This window comes from Protopterus annectens, chromosome 3.part1, assembly GCF_019279795.1.
Source record: "Protopterus annectens isolate FY-2018-M chromosome 3.part1, PAN1.0, whole genome shotgun sequence".
NCBI lineage: Eukaryota > Metazoa > Chordata > Ceratodontiformes > Protopteridae > Protopterus > Protopterus annectens.
Window position 1 is genome coordinate 14360171 of NC_056732.1, and position 12152 is coordinate 14372322.

A 12152-nucleotide genomic window follows, 5' to 3' on the forward strand; every position below is an offset into this window, starting at 1 on the left:
TGCATTGTGAAGCCTTACTGCAGTTCTCTACCCCTAGACCTCTATAGAATAGCAGCTTTTTGTGAGACTTACAGTAAAACCTGGTCCATCTAGTCCACTCTCCTCTATTTACTGTGGTATATACCTGTCATAATGGACACAGTTTCCCACTATTTCTCCAGCCAGCCTGACTGACATGGGCATCCTGAGGAAATGTAGCATTGCCTCTTGTATACTGACAACCAGTTACTCCTAAAACAAACACAACATGTGAGAGATGTAGCTGCACTATGAATTTGGAATCAAATCTCACATAACAACAAACCAGATTTCAAACAGGTTCTCAGCACATACACTTCGCCTCTTGCACATAACAAGCTCACAACACCTAAACCCACATACGTGGCGGTACTCACTAAAAGCCTACCTAAAGATCAGAGACGTCCCAAGTGCAAACCTACTGCACACACTGCAGACGCAACAGAAGTGACTACACATAATATACACACAACAGTATCTCATGCAATAAGCTCCTTAGGCAAAACACCTCAAAACCAAATGTCTTGGTCATAGGTGACTCCATAGTGAGACACACAGATGTTCCCCTCACCAGGCTGGACAAGGGGAAGGTCACAGTCAGCTATCAGATGCCAGGATCCATCAGATCATGCATGCACTCAGGTCACTGAACAACAAATACTGTTATGACTCTGCCATAGTCCATGTTGGATTGAATGACTTGAGACATACCTCACTGGACTATACGAAGAGAGAGGCATGACTGACCTCTCAGATTATGCATCCCAGACAGGTATGTCCCTAGCCCTAAGCAGCATTCTTCCTTTACCAGGATGATGCCTTAATATAATCAAAACATGACTGACTTCAACAATTGGCTTAGCTTCTGGTGTCAATCCAGGGGGATCCAGAATCTGTCAGCCTGGGAATATATGGTTGATAGATGATGCTGCTTTGCCAGAGATGGTCTTCACATGTTGCCTCTTGGCTCTTGGTTACTGGCAAAGTTATGTGCCTCCCCATAGTGTCTTTTTTAGGCAATGTCATAACAACAAAATTCCCAATGTAAAAAAAAAACCTGAACGTTATGCTGTTCATTGCTAGGAGTCTAAAATTGAAACTGCGCTCACTGCAAGCACCCTTACCTTGAAATATGCTGATGTCTGGGCAGTCACAAAGATATGGCTCAAGGCTGCAGAGACCACCCCAGCCATGCAAGGCTACAAAGCCTTCCACGTGTTCAGACCTCAAAACGAGCATGAAAGAACCAAAGGGGGAGGTGTATCCATCTTCATTAAAGACAAATACACCTCAAGACTGGACAAACAGTACAACTCCCTAGAGCTACTCCAAGTCCAACTAACTGTAGGTAAAACCCCCTTTCATATCATTGTTAGCTATAGGTTCCCCACCATGAACCACGAGGACCACTCTGCCTACCTGGACCTTCTTGATTCACTCACTGGACAGCCAAACACCTTGGTCATGGATAACTTCAACTATCCTTCCATTGACTGGGATTCATACATGAGCACAAACATGCTTACCCTAAGGTTCCTGGACTTTGTTAATACAAATGCTCTGGAACAGATAGTCTGCACTCCCACAAGAGGCTTGGATGTCGTAGACTTTGTACTCACCAACAGCGTGGGTCTTTGCACTACCCCGTGTGTGTTGCCCTCCCTGGTAAGGTCTGATCATAAATCAATCTTGTTCGAAGTAATGAGCATACCTGACCCCATCCAAGAGCAAAAGGGATGAAAAATTTCTCCAAAGCAAAGTATAGCCTCCTAAGTGATGGCATAAATAGTTTCAAACTCCCTGCTACCACTGTCAACAATCAGTCCTATACAGGGGTGTACACAAATGCCTGTATGATTCATATAGAAATGTGTATACAAATGTCCTGTATAAACACCTATACAAATGTGTAGGCTTGGCTGTTCCTGAATGGATCAAAACAAGGTCCTCACAAAAAAAAAACAAGCCACCCTGGGGGTCTTCAAGCATAAATAGGTTATACAACAAGAGGAAGAAACTAACCTCTAAGAATAAGAGGGAACTGACTCAGCAGAGTAAAGACACCCTCCACAGCTTTAACAAGCAAATTATGTATCTTGTATATCCTCTAAAGTTAATTATGGAGATAAACTAGCATCACTAGCTAAGGATAATCACAAGGCATTCTTTAGCTACACCAGAAATCTAAAAGGGAAGACGCAGCTTTGTGCCAAACTAGTAGTGGATGGTAACACTCATACTGACCCTGAAGATATTGCCAACATGCTAGCAGACAGATTTGGCGGAAATTTCACCTCCCCCTGTCCATTCTCTATGAGAGCAGATAATATCCCAGGCTGCCTACTAAATGGTCTAAAGCAGGACCTAGTGGAACCACTTGGCAGTCTCTTCAACCACAGTCTAAGTACTGGCTTTGTCCCAGCAGAGTAGAAAACAGCAACAGTAATCTCCTTGCACAAAGGGATCCATCAACTGACCCTAGGAACCATAGACCCATAAGCCTAACCAGCTTTATCTCCAAGACCATGAACAGCAATGCATAAATATAGTTGCAAGTATAGGAAACTCTTGGAACAACCTCATGTTGTTCAGTAACAGATATCTGGAATTTTGTAAATAATCATATGTCATCTGTGAATATTAACATGATTCATATGCTTGTCTTACAAATGTAAGAGAACTATATGTTATGTGTATATTAAACTACTGGTGCAGAAGTGCGTGTTGAACAGGATTTATACAGAATTGTATGTTATGTACTGAGCTTCAAGAATGTAACCACAGCATAACCTGCTGGAACATATAAGATTATCTTACAAAACTTCAAGAAAATAAGTTGAAATTAAGTGCTTTACGATGTGCTATAAAAGTTAGTTTTATTGCAGCAAGAAGACAGGATGTCTAGAGCTAGAAGTTTTTTTATTGTCTTGGAGAGAAGTATTTACTATGTTTAAAATGTAAAGTGTTTTATTGCTCTGTGACTTCCTAGCAGCTGCACATCTGAGAGATATGTATTTTTAACGCACAGATGTTAAGTTTCTGTTAACCTAGGAACTGAAGGCAGGTGATATAAAGTGATGTCATCCAAACTGACCCAGCAGTAATATGTGTTATTAATTTAAGAACGCTCTCAGAGAGAGACTTTTGCATTTTGTATCTTGTCTTGGACCTAGAAACATCCATTCAGCACTTCTACCTGCTTGTTGTTCTGTAAGTAAGTTATTTAGGGCATAGCAATTTTTAGATATAGTTAGGGATATAGTAAATATTATTTATTTATTTATTTATTTTACATTTGTTGACTGGGAAAGTCCAACTGGACACATGTCCATTATCACTAGAGGCCTGGGGAGAAAAGCTCCATTTTCATATGAGAACAAAAGGTGCATTAATATATATGAACAAGTTAATAAGAATGGTGGTATACACTTACAAAAACAGGTTTACAAATATAGGTAAATATGGCCAGTTAGCATAGGCTCATAGTAAGATAGTTGTCAGAGGTATCATAGTCATCTACTCATTCAGTATATTACATTCTATGCACATTCAACACATGCAGTATATTGCACACTTATACAGGTAGAATATATACAGTATGTAGCATATTTGTAGACATTTTTATAATGTTGTCTTCGCATATAAAAGCAGACACTTAAATGTGAGAAAGTAGACTTGACATTACCAATGAATGTAGATATTTCTTGTAATTCGGTCTTTACCCAGGGGTGAGACAAGAGCATAGCCAGTTGTTTCTGAGGTTAGTTTAGATGTTTTCTGTATTTATTTGAGACTGTCCTGCAATGTTGTTTTAAATTATTTCCTGTGATTCTGGACTCTGCAGTTACTGTGTTGATTGAGTATTGTCTTGTTCTTTTATTATTTATTATTAAATATATTTAAACCTATCTTTGTGGCTGATATTTGTAAGACATATTTAAGCTCTCAGAGTACTTGCATATGTATTTAGTGACACTGTAGAAGCCACTCCTAAATAGCCTTGCAGGTCTTGGACGCACTTACCATTTGGATAATAGTAACATTACACAATAGGATTGGCCATCCTTTGGGAAGGACCTTAATGTAGCTGATAAGAGGTTCTGGTGGCAGTGATAACTACCTTATGGTCTAGGCAGAAGGGGCATAGCTAGTAAACCTGTGCCAGCATTTCCCAGGTGTGTGTTTGTGCATAAATCAAATCGTAAAGAGAATGTGTGTGTGTGTGTGTGTGTGTGTGTGTGTGTGTGTGTGTGTGTGTGTGTGTGTGTGTGTGTGTGTGTGTGTGTGTGTGTGCGTGTGTGTGTGTGTGTGTGTGTGTGTGTGTGTGTGTGTGTGTGTGTGTGTATGTATGTGTATTTAAGCTACTTGGGCAGGGACACAAAACACTGGTTGGAAAGAGAGAGTGTTGGGAGGACTTGGCTTGGAACCCTGGCTAAGGACTCAACTCTATAGTTGTGCCAGTGGGGAGTCTTACCTGGGATCTGGAGAAAGAGGGAGAAGCCAGCCCCAGACTGACTATGATCTCTGTGTGCTATTAAGGGAAAGTGTACTTTACTTTGTGTGTACTTGTCATCCTCCCATTATGTATGTTCCTTACTGTTGCCATTGATGAGGACTGAAGATTCTTGATTACTAGGCCAGTGCAGTGGCGTCACAGTGCCTAACCAATATCAGAGGGCCTGGTATGGTGTTTACTCCTCTGAACTTTCTCGGTAATCAAATGTCAATCAAGGTATATACTAGTCTATACTGCTGCAGTCATGCTATGAAGAGAAAACTGTTAAGCTAATAATTAAAGACGACTCGTCAGAGATTTGGTGTGCATGGCTAGACTTAGGAAAGGCCCTTGTGGTCATTAGCCTAGTAAACACGTATGAACCTATGATCAGGATCGAACGCAGGAAAATTAAGGTTCTTCAACACATGACCTACATGGACAGACTGTAGGCCCTGCCACTGTACTCTGTATCTCATAGGCTGCTGAGAGGTGACTTGTTTCTGGCCTACAGAGCATTCTCAAACTCTGTCCAAATGGAAATGCAGCAAATCCACAAGTCAAATGGGACAAGGTTTGTTCACTCTAGGGATCTTAACCTACCCTGTGACATTACCAGGATATGCTGGAGAGAGATATCTGTCACAGAGATTGCCAGTCCTCTAGAACAAACTCCAAATTCATGTAAAATAGAGCTCCTCAATGACTCTGTGTAAGTGTAACTTAGACACCTGGATGGGTGACCATAAATTTAACGCTGGGGTGTCACTTATGTCCCTCAGGAATAAAGGCAGTTCGGTGCTGATCATAGACTCGCACTGGAAATATAGACCATACAACCTGGTCAATAAGGAATAAGGATATAACATTACTAGGCTTATAAAGGCCCTAGGGCCAATAGCCTAGTAACCTACTATGAACCTATGAACCTATGATATACAGACTGGTTCATACACTTCACACTAGGGCGTGCCAGACAAATATACAGATTGGTTCATGCACTACACACTAGGGCTTGCCAGACAGATACACAGATTGGTTCATGGATTATAGACTATGGCTTTTTTATTTTGATTTATTTATTTAACATTTGTTAACCGGGAAAGTTTGACTTGGAACAAAGCCAATTTTCAGTGGAGGCCTGGAGAGAAACACTCCAGATATATGTCTTTGTAATGTGGGAGGAAACCAGAACACCCAGAGGAAACCCACACGAACACATGGAGGACATACAGACTCCACACAAGGCACTCTAGCTGAGAATTGAACTGGAGAACCTCTTGCTGTGAAGCAAAAATGCTACTGCTGCACCATTGTGCTGTCCTATTCAACAACCACTCTTGGCTTACAAGACAGATACATAAACTGGTTCATGGACTACAGACTAGGACTTGTCATCCAGACAAACAGACTGGTTCATGCACCACAGACTAGGACTTGTCAGACAGATACACAGACTGGTTTGTGCACTATAGTCTATGGCTTGCCAGACAGATACACACACTGGTTCATGGACTACACACTACAGCTTGCCAGACAGATACACAGACTGGTTCCTGCACCATAGACTAGGGCTTATCATCCAACTCGTTCATGGATTACAGACTAGGGATTCCCAGACAGATACACAGACTGGTTCATGAGTGGTTGATGAACAGGCATGTTATTTGGCTCTTAGCTGAAAGCAAACTGGCCTGCAAGGCATTAAGGAGGGAATATCATTAGTATTAAACACGGCCATTTGCAGTGACTGTTTAGTGCTCTCAGTACAGTTCACTGTCATCACAGATCACAATTCATGTGTATAACTTTACCTACCCAAGCAGCAGTTCTCTGCAGAACATCACCAAGATATCATGGCTGTGACACAACTATGCAGTGTCCAGGTATAATCCAGGGTTTACTATGGGAAAGTCAAAGTGGACCCAGTCAAATGATGGGATCATCGACCCACATCCATGAAAGTGACAATGTTGAATTCCAACATTGCTGAATTCCGACATTGTTGAAATATGACTCGACTTCGACCTTGGAATGGGCTTTAACATGGGTTGAGATAGGGGCGAGATTTGTACTTTGACAATGTTGGGTTTGATATTGTCTCCGTTCGGCCTCCGGACTTCATCTGAAGTGGATTCCACCGAATCTGCTTAGACATTTCCATGGTAAACCATAATCCAGACATATGGTTCTAACCTCTGTTATTGCAATATAATGGCAGGCAACATTATTTCCTTTTTTAAAAGCAATACACTTACCGTTTGCATGCTTCATTGTGATAGCACAGCAAACTCACTTTTCCAAGATTGCCATTCAGTGGTAGTTAAAAATCCTTTACATGATCCATTCCTAATTACATTTGTGCACTACTGTCTTAAGACTTAATCGTTGTGCTTCTGTATAAGAAGTGAGGAAGCCATAAAAATATATGATAAACATGAAATATAAAGCCACCACAGAGTTATGACACAATGTGTGTTATTTAAAATATCTCTAAAAATCTTTTAATTGACCAACAATGTGATGCTTTTTGACCATAAATTGTATTTGCAGAAAGACAGGGTGGCTATGGGCACCCCTACTGCAAATAGTTATGCCAACTTGCTCATGGCCTCATGGGAGAATGAATATATCCTTCAGAAGGACAGGTGGCATCAGATTGTATTGTATTAAAATGCACTAAATTTCATCAATGTTTACATAAAACAAACTTAGTACTTTAAATAAGTTAGCAACAAACAAGGTGATTACTTAAATGCTGGTAAACAATTAAATATAACTTCTGATATATCCAGTAAAATACATTGTATTATAAACATTAGGTATAAATATTATTACCATATATTTATATTAAGTAATACGTTTTGAATGACTTCATCAATAAGAGTGCATATGTTAAATAACTGTGTGCAATCATTTTTTACTCAGGGTTTATATATGATACATCCTACTTTACTATGATTGAATTGCTTGTCATCTATCTTTCATGTAAATATTAATTGCTTATAGAATAAGTAGACATTTATATTGTATTAGAATTCTGTCTAATCTACAATAGTGCTATATCTGTTCAAATAATATAAATATTGCTTCTTCCTATTACAAATTATCTCCATATGATAATTCAATTTATGGAGCTCAGATGTTCTGGATTGTCAAGGTATGAGTGATAATCTCATGGATTTAGGTTTATCCATCAGATAGGAATGATTTTCATTCCACGGCTAGTGCAGATCTTAGTTTTGTTTACATTTATTCATTTAAATTTATTTCACAAAAACATTTTTAGTATGACTGACCAAAACATCACATTATTGGTAAACACTTAAAGTATAAAAGTGATAATTTCCTTTAAAAGCTCAAACATATATTTTATAGTTATCAGAGGAAAATGTTTAATAGTCACAATAAAACAAAAAAGTACATAGGGCAGGATTCACGAAGGCTTACACGGAGTGTAAGAGACGTGTAACACTCCATGCAAGCCTCGCGATCCAGGAACAGCCTGAAACTCTGTGTAAGAGACCAGCTAAAACGTCTCTTACACAGACTGGGCGTGGATATGTTAAATACCTCGCTTGCAGCTGAAACAGAAAGCAGCCTGTGTAAGAGCCGTTTTAGCTGCAGAAATGTACTCAGTTGACAACTGAGTACGTTTCTGCAAAAATCACAATGGAGCCATGTCAGCTCCAAATAAAGGGTGCATATGTGTCAGGCAGCATGCCAATGGCCAAATATGTGTCCATTGGCAAGGTACCTCGATGGAAATATTAAAAAAAAATATTTTTTTTTTCAGCGATCGCCGATGTTTAAAAGCAGCGCAGCCCCGCGCAAACGGGCTGCGCTGTATAAAACATAAAAATGAAGGTTATAAACCCATAAATGTGGGTTTTATGCAATACATGGAATGACAATGGCGGGACCAGAAGACCAAAAACAACATGGCCACCATGTAGTGGTTGCTAAGGGGGGAAGCTGAGTCTAAGACATGTAACTAAGCATTAGTAGGCAATCTGATGTAAATGAGGGTTAGGATACTGAATCCCACAGTCACATAGCAAATAAGCACATACTGAGTAGTGTAAGAGATACATAAGGGGAGGAATAGAGTAGGATATAGGTGACATCAGAGGGGGGAATTGTAGAAAGAAATGCAGTTCATTGGAGGTCAGTGTTACATGACAGATGTCAGACACAGATCAGGGAAAGAGGAGTGCCACAAGATAAGCATGGGAAAGTCAAGAAATGGAAGGTGTACACTGTTACTTATACACAGATTAGGGAAAGAGGAGTGCCGCGAAATAAGCATGGGAAAGTCAAGAAATGGAAGGTGTACACTGTTACTTATACACAGATCAGGGAAAGAGGACTGCCGCAAGATAAGCATGGGAAAGTCAAGAAATGGAAGGTGTACACTGTTACTTATACACAGATCAGGGAAAGAGGAGTGCCGCAAGATAAGCATGGGAAAGTCAAGAAATGGAAGGTGTACACTGTTACTTATACACAGATCAGGGAAAGAGGAGTGCCGCAAGATAAGCATGGGAAAGTCAAGAAATGGAAGGTGTACACTGTTACTTATACACAGATCAGGGAAAGAGGAGTGCCAAAAGATAAGCATGGGAAAGTCACGAAATGGAAGGTGTACACTGTTACTTATACACAGATCAGGGAAAGAGGAGTGCCACAAGATAAGCATGGGAAAGTCACGAAATGGAAGGTGTACACTGTTACTTATACACAGATCAGGAAAGAGGAGTGCCACAAGATAAGTGTGGGAAAGTCAAGAAATGGAAGGTGTACACTGTTACTTACACAGATCAGGGAAAGAGGAGTGCCACAAGATAAGCATGGGAAAGTCAAGAAATGGAAGGTGTACACTGTTACTTATACACAGATCAGGGAAAGAGGAGTGCCGCAAGATAAGCATGGGAAAGACAAGAAATGGAAGGTGTACATTGTTACTTATACACAGATCAGGGAAAGAGGAGTGCCACAAGATAAGCATGGGAAAGTCAAGAAATGGAAGGTGTACACTGTTACTTATACACAGATCAGGGAAAGAGGAGTGCCACAAGATAAGCATGGGAAAGTCAAGAAATGGAAGGTGTACACTGTTACTTATACACAGATCAGGGAAAGAGGAGTGCCACAAGATAAGCATGGGAAAGTCAAGAAATGGAAGGTGTACACTGTTACTTATACACAGATCAGGGAAAGAGGAGTGCCACAAGATAAGCATGGGAAAGTCAAGAAATGGAAGGTGTACACTGTTACTTACACAGATCAGGGAAATAGGAGTGCCGCAAGATAAGCATGGGAAAGTCACGAAATGGAAGGTGTACACTGTTACTTACACAGATCATGGAAAGAGGAGTGCCGCAAGATAAGCATGGGAAAGTCAAGAAATGGAAGGTGTACACTGTTACATATACACAGATCAGGGAAAGAGGAGTGCCACAAGATAAGCATGGGAAAGTCAAGAAATGGAAGGTGCACACTGTTACTTATACACAGATCAGGGAAAGAGGAGTGCCACAAGATAAGCATGGGAAAGTCAAGAAATGGAAGGTGCACACTGTTACTTATACACAGATCAGGAAAGAGGAGTGCCGCAAGATAAGCATGGGAAAGTCAAGAAATGGAAGGTGTACACTGTTACTTATACACAGATCAGGGAAAGAGGAGTGCCACAAGATAAGCATGGGAAAATCACGAAATGGAAGGTGTACACTATACTTATACACAGATCAGGAAAAGAGGAGTGCCGCAAGATAAGCATGGGAAAGTCAAGAAATGGAAGGTGTACACTGTTACTTATACACAGATCAGGGAAAGAGGAGTGCGCAAGATAAGCATGGGAAAGTCACGAAATGGAAGGTGTACACTGTTACTTATACACAGATCAGGGAAAGAGGAGTGCCGCAAGATAAGCATGGGAAAGTCACAAAATGGAAGGTGTACACTGTTACTTATACACAGATCAGGGAAAGAGGAGTGCCGCAAGATAAGCATGGGAAAGTCACGAAATGGAAGGTGTACACTGTTACTTATACACAGATCAGGGAAAGAGGAGTGCCACAAGATAAGCATGGGAAAGTCACGAAATGGAAGGTGTACACTGTTACTTATACACAGATCAGGGAAAGAGGAGTGCCGCAAGATAAGCATGGAAAGTCACGAAATGGAAGGTGTACACTGTTACTTATACACAGATCAGGGAAAGAGGAGTGCCACAAGATAAGCATGGGAAAGTCAAGAAATGGAAGGTGTACACTGTTACTTATACACAGATCAGGAAAGAGGAGTGCCACAAGATAAGCATGGGAAAGTCACGAAATGGAAGGTGTACACTGTTACTTATACACAGATCAGGGAAAGAGGAGTGCCACAAGATAAGCATGGGAAAGTCACGAAATGGAAGGTGTACACTGTTACTTATACACAGATCAGGGAAAGAGGAGTACCACAAGATAAGTGTGGGAAAGTCAAGAAATGGAAGGTGTACACTGTTACTTATACACAGATCAGGGAAAGAGGAGTGCATAAGATAAGCATGGGGAAGTCAAGAAATGGAAGGTGTACACTGTTACTTATACACAGATCAGGGAAAGAGGACTGCCACAAGATAAGCATGGGAAAGTCAAGAAATGGAAGGTGTACACTGTTACTTATACACAGATCAGGGAAAGAGGAGTGCCACAAGATAAGCATGGGAAAGTCAAGAAATGGAATGTGTACACTGTTACTTATACACAGATCAGGGAAAGAGGAGTGCCGCAAGATAAGCATGGGAAAGTCAAGAAATGGAAGGTGTACACTGTTACTTATACACAGATCATGGAAAGAGGAGTGCCACAAGATAAGCATGGGAAAGTCAAGAAATGGAAGGTGTACACTGTTACTTATACACAGATCAGGGAAAGAGGAGTGCCGCAAGATAAGCCTGGGAAAGTCAAGAAATGGAAGGTGTACACTGTTACTTACACACAGATCAGGGAAAGAGGAGTGCCACAAGATAAGCATGGGAAAGTCACGAAATGGAAGGTGTACACTGTTACTTACACAGATCAGGGAAAGAGGAGTGCCGCAAGATAAGCATGGGAAAGTCACGAAATGGAAGGTGTACACTGTTACTTATACACAGATCAGGGAAAGAGGAGTGCCACAAGATAAGCATGGGAAAGTCAAGAAATGGAAGGTGTACACTGTTACTTATACACAGATCAGGGAAAGAGGTGCATAAGATAAGCAATGGAAAGTCAAGAAATGGAAGGTGTACACTGTTACTTATACACAGATCAGGAAGAGGAGTGCACAAGATAAGCATGGGAAAGTCAAGAAATGGAAGGTGTACACTGTTACTTATACACAGATCAAAGAAAGAGGAGTGCCACAAGATAAGCATGGGAAAGTCAAGAAATGGAAGGTGTACACTGTTACTTACACAGATCAGGGAAAGAGGAGTGCCACAAGATAAGCATGGGAAAGTCAAGAAATGGAAGGTGTACACTGTTACTTATACACAGATCAGGGGAAGGGTGCGCAAGATAAGCATGGGAAAGTCAAGAAATGGAAGGTGTACACTGATACTTATACACAGATCAGGGAAAGAGGAGTGCCACAAGATAAGCATGGG